Source organism: Bufo gargarizans, chromosome 9, assembly GCF_014858855.1.
Source record: "Bufo gargarizans isolate SCDJY-AF-19 chromosome 9, ASM1485885v1, whole genome shotgun sequence".
In the NCBI taxonomy this organism is placed as follows: Eukaryota; Metazoa; Chordata; class Amphibia; order Anura; family Bufonidae; genus Bufo; species Bufo gargarizans.
This window is the reverse complement of record NC_058088.1, coordinates 169,214,859-169,229,968: the sequence shown is the minus strand read 5'-3', so window position 1 is coordinate 169,229,968 and position 15,110 is coordinate 169,214,859.

The window sequence follows — 15,110 nt, the reverse complement described above, 5'->3', positions numbered from 1 at the left end:
GAATAACTTTTTATTTCATTTTTTTGTGGCAGATACGTAAAAAACAGCAATTCTGGCAGTTTTTATATATATATTTTCACCATGGAGGACAAATTACATGATAATTGTGTAGTGCAGGTCATTATGGATGTGGCGATACCAAATATGTGGAGGGGATTTTATTTTTGCAATTGTTTTAATCGAAAAGCAGTTTTTTAATGAAAAAAAAAAGTGTATTTTTTTTAAACTTGGAGATTATTTTTATACTAAAACTTTATTTAATTCTTAGGGCTTATTCACACGGCCATTGTGCAGCCGTTCCGCTCATTGGGGACCGCAACTTGAATGGGTCCGTGATCCATCCGCACCGCAATAAAATAGAATGGACAGAAACACCACGGAGTTCCGATCCGTGCTTCCGTTACGCATCTCCGTGATTGCGGACTCATTCAAGTGAATGGGTCCGCATCCGTGATGGGGAGTGCACACGGGCCGGTGCCAGTGTATTGCGGACCCGCCGTATGCGGGCCGCAACACGGCCACGGACCCACAACGGCCGTGTGAACAAGCCCTTATCTAGACTTTATTAGGGCTCATGCCCGTTCTACGGCCTGCAAACAGCGGGTCGGCAATATACATGCCATGACCATTTGTGCACCGCATCCCTGATGCGGACCCATTAACTTCAATGGGTCTGCAATCCAGAAAGGTCCGGTGCGGAAGGGAGGCACGGAACCCCATGGAAGCACTCCGTAGTGTTTCTCTCCGTGCCTCAAGTTGAATGGGTCTGGATCAGTCTGCGGAATGTTGCCCGTGCATTGGGGACCACAAATTGCGGTCCCCAATGCACGGAACGGCCGAGCAACCACCATGTGCATGAGCCCTTAGGGTGACTTTGACACGCAATCCTCTTCTATAATATCCTGTACTACTTGTAGTACAATGTATTATGCTGTCAGTAGGAAACTGACAGGCACTCTATCAGGCTGCGCCTCTGGCATAGCCTAATAGGCATACACTGAGGGCAGGCCTGGGGGCCTTCATTAGACCTCCGGCTGCTATGTCTCATTTGCAAGGTGTCAATGCCTGACAGAGGGAGCCCACTCCCTCTGAAACCACTTAGATCCCGCAGTCGATATTGACTACGGCATCTAAGGGGTTAAAGAGTAGAGCAGGTGCCCCGTCTGTCATACGGGAGCCAAGCTCCTGCTTTCCGCTGCGCAGAAGACCTGTGCTTATTCTGCACCGCCGTATCGGTGATCATTAAGGGGTTAATAAACGTATCTAGAAAACAAATGGGGTCATTTATCAAACTGGTGTAAAGTACAACTGGCTGAGTTGCCCATAGCGACCAATCAGATTCCAGCTTTCATTTTTCACAGCTCCTTTGGAAAATGAAAGGTGGAATCTGATTGGTTGCTATGGGTAACTAAGCCAGTTCTACTTTACATCAGTTTGGTAAATGACCACAAAAGTGTGCACGTGACTGATCCCTCTGGGGCAATGACATGCAGAATTGCGTTCCTAAAAAGACAAAAAAAAGAATTAAAACACTGCAATTCACAATTATGGCAGTCCACACCATCCATGAAGCTGTCCTATCTATGAGGATGTCCCCTCTAATCACCTAAGCTCCCTGTGGCCTGCTGCCCGGTATGTCCTTAGCCCATGACTAGTGTGGAAAGGTCTCTCCGGGCTTTTAATATTGATGATGTATCTTCAGGATAGGGCATCAATATCAGATTGGCGACACCTGCCACCCCCGCCGATCAGCTGTATGAGGAGACGGCGAGCGCAGTCTGTACGTGCCTTCTCCCGTCTTGCCACAGACATAGCAGCAGCGAGCAGGAAGAGAGGAGACGGCACGTGCACACAGCGCGCGCCTTCCCTTGAGGCCTCATGCACACAACAGTATTTTGTTGCGGTCCGCAAAAAGGGGTTCTGTTGTTCCGTGATCCGTGTCCGTTTTTGTTTCCGTGTGTCTTCCTTTATTTTTGGAGGATCACCAAACATGAAGGAAAGTAAAAAAAAGTCTAAGTTTGGTTTGTCATGCAAATGATAGGAACAAAAAACGGACGCGGATGCACGGATGACAATCTTGTGTGCATCCGTGTTTTTTTTCACGGACCCATTGACTTGAATGGGTCCGCGAACTGTTGTCCGTGAAAAAAATAGGACAGGTCATATTTTTTTCACGGACTGGAAACACGGATCACGGACGCGGATGACAGACGGTGCATTAGCCGAGTTTTCCACGGACCCATTAAAAGTCAATGGGTCCGCAGAAGATCACGGAAAACGGAACAACGGACACGGGACACAACAACGGTCGTGTGCATGAGGCCTTATACAGTGATCGGCGGGGGTCCCGGGCGTCGATCTGATATTGATTACCTATCCTGAGGATGGTTCATCAATATTAAAAGCCCAGAGAACCCCTTTAAAGGTAAAACCACCCCTTTAACAAAGCTGGGTACTCCTGTTCTTTGCCCCCAGGCTGTGGGCAGGAGGTTAGGGCTGCAGAGGTAGTAGTCTTATCCAGGCCCTGGTACCAGATGGGGCCCCTGTGCCTCTTACAAAATACAGCATTATAAAGCACTACCCCCGCTGACGACAACCACAAGATGCAGCAGTGCCACGGGTGGGACGTAGCCGGCTGCAATGGTCGCAATTGAACCTGGCCCCTAAGCTAGGAGGGTCCACTGCCCCCACTGATCTTCATACCCCTGTGTATTCTCCTGTTCTTACCGAATATGCTCCAGTCTGCCTGTAGCTTCCTGAAGATCAGGGGTCACCAACTTGAAGCTCACAAGCCCCTGCTGTTTGGCTCGTCATTTGTGGCGGGTCTAGCAATACATTTTTCTGTAGGGCAGGGGCGTACATAGAAATCACAGGGCCCCATAGTAAGAATCTAAATTGGGCCCCCATGCCCCTCATAGCCCCTCCCACTACCCATTCTTGGCCAGTATATACAGCAGTGTACTGATATGTGAGGTATGACACTGCTGTATATAATATATATAGGGAATGGGGGGCAAATGAAGAGAACGGAGGAGGACCTCCTCTTACTACTACAGAAGGACCTGTGATGATGCTCTGTTCAGTTCCTTGATAATGATGTCATCACAGGTCCTGGCAGATGCTCTTATCTAACCTGGGAACTACACCATGCTCTGTGCAGTTCCTTTACTAGATGTACAGGACCTGTGATGACATCATCACAGGTCCTTTAGCTTTCTCCACTGATTATAAGCATAATATACTGGAGCTGGACAGTAATGAGTGTAACTAGGGGGACGGGGCCTTTGGTTCACTGCAGGCCCCTTTTCCCCACGGGCCCCATAGCAGCTGCGTGGTCTGCCTCTATTGGAGGTACACCACTGGTGCAGGGTAAGGGTCCATTCACACAACCGTAGGCCATCCCATCCGTTTTAAGGGCCGCAAACGGCGAATCCGCAATATATACAGACGTCAGCTGTGTGAATCATGGATGCGGACTCTTTGACTTGAGTGGGTCCACAATCCTCAAGTTACGGCGTGGTGCGGAGCGGAGGCGTGGATCTGGATCGGAAGTTCTTCCATGGGTTTTTAGGTCCATGTCCTCGCACCGCAAAACATAGGACATGTCCTATCTTTTGCCCTATATTGCGGATCGCCGACCCATTCGAGTCAATGAGGCAACACGGGATCCACGCGGCCGCTGCCCATGCATTGGCACGGGTGGCTTACGTTTGTGTATATTGCTGTATTGCCCTATATTGCGGATCGCGGACTCATTCAGGTCAATGGGGCAATAAGGGATTTACACGGCCGGTGCCTGTGCATTGGCACGGACTGCTTACGTTTGTGTGATTGTACCCTAAGGCTGCCATGTTAGACTATAATGGCGGAGCAGCTGCCTCCTCTTATACCATAACGTTACTGCAGTCCACACCATCCATGAAGCTGTCCTATCTATGAGGATGTCCCCTCTAATCACCTAAGCTCCCTGTGGCCTGCTGCCCGGTACGTCCTTAGTCCATGACTAGTGTGGAAAGGTCTCTCATCTCTCCCCCAAACCGGTCCTCATCCATGATCTCCTCCAGTAAGGGCTGATTCACACAACCGTGCTCAGTCCGGTAAAAGTAGTCCATGTGTCGGCCACGTCTTCTGGACCGACCATGGCTTCCCTGACTTGAACTGACTGCATCATAGTGATTTATCTATCTCAGGCATGCTCAACCTGCAGCCCTCCAGCTGTTGCAAAGCTACAACTCCCATCATTCCCTGGCAGCCTACAGCTATCATCCTACAGAAGGGCATCGTGGGAGTTGTAGTTTTACAACAGCTGGAGGGCCGCAGGTTGAGCACGCCTGATCTATCTGATCATCACATGATCATATGAGTACAGTACAGTAGACCCATGATCAGATAGGAACTGACTGTATAATGAATTACTATGATGCAGTCAGTTTGAGTCAGAGGAGCCTCAGTCGGTCCGGGAGATGCAGCTGACACACGGATCGTTTTTACCGGACTGAGAGCGGTCGTGTGAATTACCGCTAAAGCCTCATTCACATGTGAGTGATTCACAGGCGTGTACTGTACGTGGTCTCCGCAGACAGCACACGTGGCCATTCATTGTAATGTGTGTATCCGCACATCAGTGTTTTAGCATTGTCCATGGGTCCGTGTTTTTAGCACGGAAGCACGCTTTATTTTGTCCGTGTTCACGGATCCATCATGCTCATTATAGTCTATGGATCTGTAAAAAAAAACGAACGCAACGTTGAAATGAAAATACATTTTTGAACTGTACAGTGTCTGTGAAACATGAATGACACACGGAGAGCAAAAAACACGCACACGGACCAAACACAGATCCTTCACGGATGAATCACTGACCATCTTATCAAGGATTACATCATGGACTCGGACGTGGGAATGTAGTGAGAAGAGGGTGAGGTCACAATCACATGCAGGAGGGCAATGCTTATATTTTAGGCTACTTTCACACTTGCGTTAATTCCGGTATTGAGATCCGGCAGAGGATCTTAATACCGGAATTAAACGGATCTGTTCTGATTTTTCACTTCAGGATGCATCCGTTCCATTAGGGTTCAGTTGTGTGAAATAAAAACAGAAAAAAACGGATCCATCACTAAATACATTGAAAGTCAATGGGTGACGGATCCGTTTTTTTAGGCTTATATTGTTTTCAGTGCCGCATCCGGTTTTTTTCTGTTTTTATGACCGGACACAAATCACAGCTTGCAGCTGAATGGAACGGAAGACGTCCTGATGCATCCTGAACGGATCTCTTTCCATTCAGAATGCATGAGGACTAAGTAGAAAGTTATTTTTTTCCAGTATTGAGATCCTCTGCCCAATCTTAATACCGGAAAACAACAACGCAAGTGTGAACGTAGCCTTAGGGTCCATTCACACGCCCGCATAATGGGTCCGCATCCATTCCGCAATTTTGCGGAACGGTGGGGACCCATTCATTTTCGATGGGGCCACAAAAGATGCGGACAGCACACGGTGTGCTGTCTGCATCTTTTGTGGCCCTTGTGCACTTCCGTTTCGCGGTCCCGAAACTTCTGGTCCATGGCTCCGCAAAAAAATAGAACATGTCCTATTCTTGTTCGCAGCCACGGACAAGAAAAAGCATTTCTATTATAGTGCCGGCGATGTGTGGTACTCAAAATGCGGAACGTGTTTTGCGGATCCACAATTTGTGGACTGCAAAACAGTTGCGGACGTGTGAATGGACCCTAAGGCCCCTTTCACATGGGCGAGAATTCGCGGGTGCAATGCCCACGCCACACCCCCACGCCACACCACCCCCTAATGTATAAGCCTAGAATTCACATTTTAAAGGGGTTGGACAGGATTAGATTAAGACGTGGCCGCTTCTTCCCCCCCCCAAAAAAAATAAAATAAAAAAATAGCGCCACACCTGTCCGCAGGTTTTATGTGGTATTGCAACTCACTTTTAATGAGATATTCCCATCTGGACATTTATAGTATCGGATATGCCACAAATGTCTGGAAGGTGTGGGTCCTACCTCTGCGACCCCTTCCAGTCTCATGAACAGTGCCCCACCGTGAGCCGAGGCAGCTGCTCATGTGCGGCTCTCTGCATTCATTGCTATGAGACCATTTCTGAAGTCTCATTGCAGAGAATGGAGAGGACGCTGCACGTGCGGAAGGTGCTGTCCATTCACAGTGAGGTAGGAATGGACCCCAGAGGTAGGACCGGCACCTATTGGACATTCATGGCATATCCTATTGATATACCATAAATGTCCAGATGGGACAATCCCTTGAAGGCTATGTACACCTTCGGGGGCAATTTTTTTTTTATGATTGTATTTTATTCATCTTGGGCTAAAAATAATTTTTTCAATTGGTCTTTACTAAAAATTTTCAGCCATTCTGTCTGTTTTTCTAGCTATTGGACCATAGGCGTCACTTGGTTAAAACATTTGGGGCATGGGGCTCAGATGTTTTGTCCCAGGCCCTGAATGTACTGCCTACTAATGAAAAAACAGGGGAGACTACTGACCAGGAGGCACTGCAGGAGATGAAGGACCAGTGATGACATCACAGTCAGGTGATCTGTGCTAGAGGCAGAGCTCCAGGGTGGAGAACGACCTGGGATGATGTCACTGATGTCATGTGATCAGTGCAGGAGGGGGCGGAGCTCAGCTGTGAAGAGGAGAACTAGTAGGGGAGAAGACCCTGTGATGACTTCTGTGACATGAGGAGAGGTAAGTGAAGGGATGGATTCACTGTGAGAGCCAGAGGAATGCTGGGAGTTGTAGTTCTCCTCTCTTACACCACCTCTGTATGTTAGGGCTAAAGGGAGGGGTGTTATTTACATGTGGAGCGATGTTATTTACATGGGACTATATGTTGGAAGGACAGAAGGCAGGGGAGGGATGTTATTTACATGGGACTGTAGGTTGGAGGCTGAAGGCAGGGGAGAGATGTTATTTACATAGGACTGTATGTTGAAGGGGCTAAAGGCAGCGGAGAGATGTTATTTACATGGGACTGTATGTTGGAGGGGCTGAAGGCAGGGGAGGGATGTTATTTACATGGGACTGTATGTTGGAGGCTGAAGGCAGGGGAGGGATGTTATTTACATGGAACTGTATGTTGAAGGGGCTAAAGGCAGCGGAGGGATGTTATTTACATAGGACTGTATGATATAGGGGCTGAAGGCAGGGGAGTGATGTTATTTACATGGGACTGTATGTTAGAGACTGAAGGCAGGGGAGTGATGGTATTTACATGGGACTGTATGTTGGAGACTGAAGGCAGGGGAGTGATGTTATTTACATGGGACTGTATGTTGGAGGCTGAAGGTAGGGAAGTGATGTTATTTACATGGGACTGTATTTTGAAGGGGCTGAGGGCAGAGGAGGGATGTTACATGGGACTGTATGTTGGAGGCGCTGAAGGCAGGGGAGTGATGTTATTTACATGGGACTGTATGTTGGAGGCGCTGAAGGCAAGGGAGTGATGTTATTTACATGGGACTGTATGTTGGAGGGGCTGAAGGCAGTGGAGGGATGTTATTTACATGGAACTGTATGTTGGAGAAGCTGAAGGCAGGGGTGTGATATTTACATGGGACTGTATGTTGAAGGGGCTGAAGGCAGGGGAGGGATGTTATTTACATGGGACTGTATGTTGGAGGGTTGAAGGCAGGGGAGTGATGTTATTTACATGGGACTGTATGTTGGAGGGGCTGAAGGCAGCGGAGTGATGTTATTTACATGGGACTGTATGTTCAAAGGGCTAAAGGCAGCGGAAGGATGTTATTTACATGGGACTGTATGTTGGAGGGGCCGAAAGCAGGGGAATGATGTTATTTACATGGGGCTGTATGTTGGAGGGGCTGAAGACAGGGGAGGGATGTTATTTACATGGGACTGTATGTTGGAGGCTGAAGGCAGGGGAGTGATGTTATTTACATGGGACTGTATGTTGGAGGGGCTTAAAGCCAGGGGAGGGATGTTATTTACATGGGACTGTATGTTGGAGACTGAAGGCAGGGGAGTGATGTTATTTACATGGGACTGTATGTTGGAGACTGAAGGCAGGAGAGTGATGTTATTTACATGGGACTGTATGTTGGAGGCTGAAGGCAGGGGAGGGATGTTATTTACATGGGACTGTATGTTGAAGGGGCTAAAGGCAGCGAAAGGGATGTTATTTACATGGAACTGTATGTTGGAGGGGCTGAAGGCTGGGGAGTGATATTTACATGGGACTATGTTGAAGGGGCTGAAGGCAGGGGAGGGATGTTATTTACATGGGACTGTATGTTGGAGGGGCTGAAGGCAGGGGAGGGATGTTATTTACATGGGACTGTATGTTGGAGGCTGAAGGCAGGGAAGTTATGTTATTTACATTGGACTGTATGTTGAAGGGGCTAAAGGCAGCGGAGGGATGTTATTTACATGGGACTGTATGTTGGAGGGGCTAAAGGCAGGGGAGTGATGTTATTCTGCAACAAGAAGTCATGTGACACATGTCACTGTGTAGCCCCAGCCTCAATGCACTGCCGATTACTCGATGAACGAGCGAAACGCTCGTTCATCGGGTAATTGGATCGTTAGTGCAGCACAAAAATCCAAATTTCCCGGTTTCGGATCGTGCTGTGTAAATGCAATCTTCTGCCAGGAAACAACGAGTCTGTATGGGGAAGAGTGATGGCGTTAGTGATCGCTCCTCCCTATACTCTGGAGGAGCTTGCTTCCTTCCCGACAATCTGCTTGTACATCGTCCCGTGTAAAGGGACCTTAAGATAAGAACTGAGCTATAATGAGTGTTTATAAGGTCAGGGAGCAGAGATAAGGAGCCCGTCAGCTCCCTACCTGACGGAGCATAAAGAAAATTCAGATCCTGCTAATAGAGCATCTCAGCTCTGTACAGAGTAAAGGACTCCATATTTTTAATAAAGACCAAATGAAAAAAATTATTTTACCTCATAATGGGTACAATGCAATAATAAAAAATTGCCCCAAAAGGTGTACATAGACTTTTAGGCTCTGTGCACGCTGTTTTTAATGGGGATGTGTCCAGGTTTCCGTCAGACTTTATGGTATTCTTGACAGAATGGCTGAGGTTGCATTTTAGCAGTATATTGGAGCCCAACAGAACATCAATATTCTATTAAAGGGGTTTTACATATTTATGGTATATGCTGTCCTGTCTGCTGACGTGGCCGCTGGCCGTGCGTGCGTGACTCTCTGCATTCACTTCTATAGGAGTTCTGCTAACAGGCGACCATGCATAAATTACTTTTATGGAAAAATCCTTTTAAAGTCAATCTGTAAACGGATCTGGCGTAGCTTCCCCATTGTGAACAGATCCTGATTATGGTTAGTCTAGTTCAAACGTTCTGCATTCGTATCCAATGATCTTTTACGGATGTAGCAATATTTAAAGGGAACCTGTCACCATGAAAATGCAGAGTAATCTGCAGGCAGCATGTTATAGAGCAGGAAGAGCGGAGCAGATTGATCTATAGTTTTATGGGAAAAAATTCTGTAAATTTGTAATTTATACATTTCAATTCCTGCTCATTCTGGGCTTTGAAGTTGATGAGGTGGTCCTATCAGTGATCGACAGCCTTCCTTCTATGACATGTGTGGTACCCAGACCTGGGGATACTACAATTCGTTTTGTATTATATTGTCATGTATTGTATTGTATGCTTCTGGCAGTGTGTTCCAGCAAGGAATGGCTGGCAAAAGGTTGGCAAAGAAGATGGATAATCACCCTGTCCCTCCCCTCTTGGTAGGAGTGGTGGGTCCTGCTTCCTGCCGGAAGAGGGAAGTTTCTGACTAGAGACAGAGGAGAGAGGAAGCTGACTGCATGGCTCCTGCTCCCAAATAAGATTCTCCATAGAGATCTGCTTACTCCAAACCTCAGTTGAAGTCTTGAGATGCTAGACAGCAAAGTGAACTGCTACAAACAGCATAAAAGACACTGCTGAAAGGTGAGGGACTACGGCTAAGACACCCATCACCCAGACTGTTACTAGGCCAGCACCACTTAAGTGCTAAATTGCCCCTATCCATCCTGCCTCCATATTCCTTACTGACACCAAAGAAGTTTTCTACAATCTGCTGCTACTAAATGTATTTGAAGTTGATGTAAGATGTTGCACTTAGTAAAAGAGACTTTCTGGCCTCATTCTTCAATATTGCATTTGTACTGCACTGATCCCCAGGGAGTACACCACCTTATCAGGGCTACTACTACTCCCATGCTCTTCTGGGGCTTGCTGCACATACATACATAGCTGTCAGTCACTGATAGGACCACCTCCGTCACTTCAAAGACCAGAATGAGCACAGATGTAAATGAGTAAATTACAAGTTATACTGAATCTTTTCCCATAAAACTATATCAATCTGCTCAGCTCCTCCTGCTCTATAACATGCTGCATTTAGCATATACACCATGTTCAATGTGACAGGTTCCCTTTAACTTGACACTTCTAATTCGTTAAAAACACGCTGGAGCAGTAACCCTTTCCCATTGCATTCTGACAATCAGGCATGGCTTAGCAGAAGGGGTGCATGACTTAAAGAGAACCTTTCAACAGGATCAACCCTGCTAAACCAGGCATACTACCTGGAAGGGTTGATCCCGCTGAGTAAAGTGATATTTTTCTTGTGAAAATCGGTTGTGGGGTTCTTGAGAAAAAAAGGCTTTTATTCTTTATGCAAATGAGGGCTTCAGTGCACCGATGGGCGGGACCTAGCCCCTTAGTGCACCTTAGCTCCCCAGCTCTCCAGCGCTGGCCACTCCCCTCGGTGCATGGAAGTCCTCAGTTGCATAAAGAATACAAGTCTATTTTTCTCGAGAACACCACAAGCAATTTTCACAAGACGGGTATCATTTTAACCAGTAAGATGCCTGATTTAATGGGGTTGATCCTGCTGACAGGTTCTTAGTAAGATGTGACAGTGTGCAAAATTTTGGTTCAAAGTAAGCCACCTAATAGGTGGTGTAAATGTAGTCTAGACCGGCCAGGATTATCATCTAGCGTCTGATATTGAAATACTGTATATCCGGTGGATCTTTAGGCCCCATGCACACATTGTAAATTTGTTCCGCATCTGAGCAGCAAATATGCAGAACCATTCATTTCATTGGGGCCGCGAAAAATGTGGACAGCCCATGGTATCCATTCCGCTGGCTTGCAAAGAAGATGTCCTGTAGGAAATTTTTTAAGACGTGAAAGAAATGCGGATCGGCAGTTGTGTGCATGACGTCTTAGGGTCCATTCACACGTCCGCAAAATGGGTCTGCATCTGTTACGCAATTTTGCGGAACGGATGCGGACCCATTCATTTTCAATGGGGCCGGTATGTGCTGTCCGCATCCGCATTTGCGGATGCGCACTTCCATTCCGCAAAAATATAGAATATGTCCTATTCTTGTCCGCAATTGCGGACAAAAAAAGGCATTTTCTATGAGAGTGCAGGCGATGTGCAGTCCGCAAAATACGGAACGCACATTGCCGGTGTCCGTGTGGATCCGCAAAACACATACGGACGTGTGAATGGACCCTTACGCTGGGTTCACACCTGAGCGTTTTACAGCGCGTTCCTACGCGCTGTAAAACGCACAACAGGCAAGAACCAATGATTCCCTATGGGAATGGTTCACACCTGGGCGTTTTACAGCGCGTACGATCGCGCTGTAAAACGCCCGACGCTCAAACAAGTACAGGAGCTTTTTTTGGCGCGTTTGACGCGCGTTTGGGCCATAGACTCTTTGGACAACACTGCTGTCAATCACCCAAACGCGCGTCAAACGCGCGTTTACTATTACAAAAAACGCGCATGAAAACGCGCGTTTGCGAAACGCTTAGGTGTGAACCCAGCGTTAGACTTTCACAGACAGTAGAAGTTCACACTGTCTCAATCTTAAAGGGGTTGTCTCACTTCAGCAAATAGCATTTATTACGTAGAGAAAGTGAATACAAGGCACTTACTAATGTATTGTGATTGTCCATATTACTTCCTTTGCTGGCTGGATTCAATTTTCCATCACAATATACACTGCTCGTTTCCATGGCTATGACCACCCTGCAATCCATCAGTTGGTGGTCGTGCTTGCACACTATAGGAAAAAGCACTAGCCTATGTGTGTTCCCACGGTCCCGGCCACCAAATAGGCTGGCACGTTTTCCTATAGCTTGCAAGCACGACCACCACTGCCGGTTTGCAGGGTGGTCTGTAACCATGGAAACGAACAGTGTATATAATGTGATGGAAAAATGAATCAAGCCAGACAAGGAGGCAATATGGACAATCACAATACATTAGTTAGTGCCTTGTAGTAACTTCCTCTACATGATAAATGCCATTTGCTTAAGTGAGACAGCCCCTTTAAGGCCCATTCACGCGGCCGTAAATTTGTGTCCGCAATCAAAATTGCGTATCAGACCCATTCATTTCAATGGGGCCGCAAAAGATGTGGACGGCGCACCCTGTGCTGTCCGCATTCCTGTGTCCGTTCTGCAGCACCACAAAAAAGATATTTGCGGACAAAAGTAGGCACTTCTATCAAAGCGCTAGCTGTTCCGCAAAATGCGTAATGCACATGGCCAGTATCTGTGTTTTGTGGATCCGCAATTTGCGTACCGCATGAAACGGATACGGCCGTCTAAATGAGCCCTTAGACAGGATTAGTAAACTCTCCCCAGGTGTATTTAACAATGGCTACCTTCAAAGGGGAAGATTTATCAGCAATGGTGTAAAGGAAAACTGGCTCAGTTGCCCATAGCAACCAATCAGATTCCACCTTTCATTTTCCAAAGGAGCTGTAAAAAATGAAAGGTGGAATCTGATTGGTTGCTATGGGAAACTAAGCCAGTTCTACTTTACACCAGTTTTGATAGATCTCCCCCATAGTTTACAACGTCATCTAGGAGCTGAGATGTATTTATTATATTATTATTCGTTCTCTATGGTTATTATTTGCTTATAATTACATACCAGACATTACTAGTAGATAATCCTTATACCTATTACATATATTCTCTATGTCCAAAGGGTTTACATGGTTAACTAGTGCATGTCAGTCCCTTGTAGGCAATGTCCCCCTATGTCATCCTGTATAAAATTGAGTTTCTCGTAGGCGAGTTTCTGAACTCTTAGTGGTTTGTGAGCTCCCCATGGTAAATGACCTCCGCAATCACAGTACCTTGTGTCTCCTTGGTCCTAGTCTCTTCTGCACTGACCGCTCTGCCCCGCTCCCTCCCCATTTATAGACCCACAGTCATTGTCTGTGATGGCCTCCATGATGTCACTGGGTCTATGATATCACTCAGTGGGCTAATGCAATCAGTGCCAAGACAGATGGTGCCAAGCTTTCACCCAGAACGGACTGTAATAACCAATACATGCATTATGTCGCCGCTTACAAAGTAGGAAAAAAACTACAGCAAAGTCATCATTAGTTTTATGCCGGCTCACATTTCCTTTCGGCGAGAGTGCTCACGGTCACCGGGGAGATGTAATGCGGTCTCTCTGGAAGAGAAGTAGTTAATGGTGTCCAATCTTGTAGGCCGAACAGCAGGAAATCTCTCTGAGCTATTATAGGGCCATCTGTGGGGGCTGGGGCTGTGTGAGAGATGCTATTCATGCTACAGACTACCCACCCTGAGGCTCAATCCTCCATTGTTCAAAGTCAACAATCACAATTGGCATCACTACAAAGCTTGTTGCTTCTCTGAAGACCCTCAGCATCTCAGAACCTTCACCTCGCCACTGCCCTGAAATAGAGATTAAACACCCCACCAGAACAAGGATTCATTTATTGCACTGATGTTCATTTAAGGATTTGATCAACCTTGTAAACTTTTTGGGTTTTCTAGTAGACCGTACTTTAGATATGGAGTAATCGGCCAAGTCAATGTTGACCCAGGCTTCATTCATTCATTACCATCTTCTTCTGAGCTAGACTGCGTTCACTTTGATCCTCGTCCTGTGTGGTTTACAATCTGATTTCTAAGTTTCACAAGACCTAAGTGGGTTCCAGGACTGGGGGAAGAACCAGGACACAATAATAAGCTGTGCCACCACTTATGGGGGATCCAACTGTAGTCGAAAGGCTTTTCCCACAATGCTAAGGACCCTATTGTCTATAGGGCGGGCATTGATCAGGAACGAACATTTATAGGAACATTTCTCATTGCTCGCTTGATAACCGCATTGACATCTTGCAATGATCGCTGCTGTATGGGGATAAACAATCGTTTCTAGGATTGTTTATCCCCACTTTCATTGTTGTCAGCAGATCTCTGTTTACAACGGGCAATGTGTTTCCAACAAATGGTAATATTTCCTGCGGTGTAAACGATTGGATCAGCTATTTACTTGTTTGTCAACTGATAACCGGTACATTAAAAGGGTTTTCCAGGCCTTTAATATTGATGACCTCTCCTCAGGACAGGTCATCAATATCCGACACCCCCACCTATCAGATTTATCAACAGCGAGCAGAAAAAGAGACTGGAGATGGCACGTGCCCAGGTATCGGACTCCTGTCGATCTGATATTGATGACCTATCCTGAGGAGAGGTCATCAATATTAAAAGCCTGGAAAACACCCCAAACAAGAGTTTGTTCCCAATTACTGGCCCGATATAAAGGGAGCCTGTCAGCAGTTAAACCAGGCACAACGCCTTGTAGGGCTAGTTCAGCTGAATATAATGACACCTTTCACGTAGCGATACCTTTAATCCTTATGCAAATGAGTAGTTAAGTGCACCAAGGGCGGGCCCAGACACTGTGAGCCCCCCTGTTCTTCCTGCTTCCTCTGCCAGCCCCTCCTTTTGGATTGACAGTACAAGGTTCCCACGTTGGTTATCTTGTCTGGCTCTGTCCACGAAGAAGGAGTGGGAGAGGCTGTCAGAGGAAGCAGGAGGAGCAAGGGTGCACAGTCGCCGGCCTTCTGTGCACTGAACTGCTCATTTGCATATGGATTAAAAGTACTTTTTCTCCTGAATGATCGCTAAATGAAAGGTATCATTACATTCAGCTGAGCTAGCCCTACAAGACTTTGTGTCTGGTTTAACAGTAGATTTCCTGGTGACAGTCTCCCTTTTC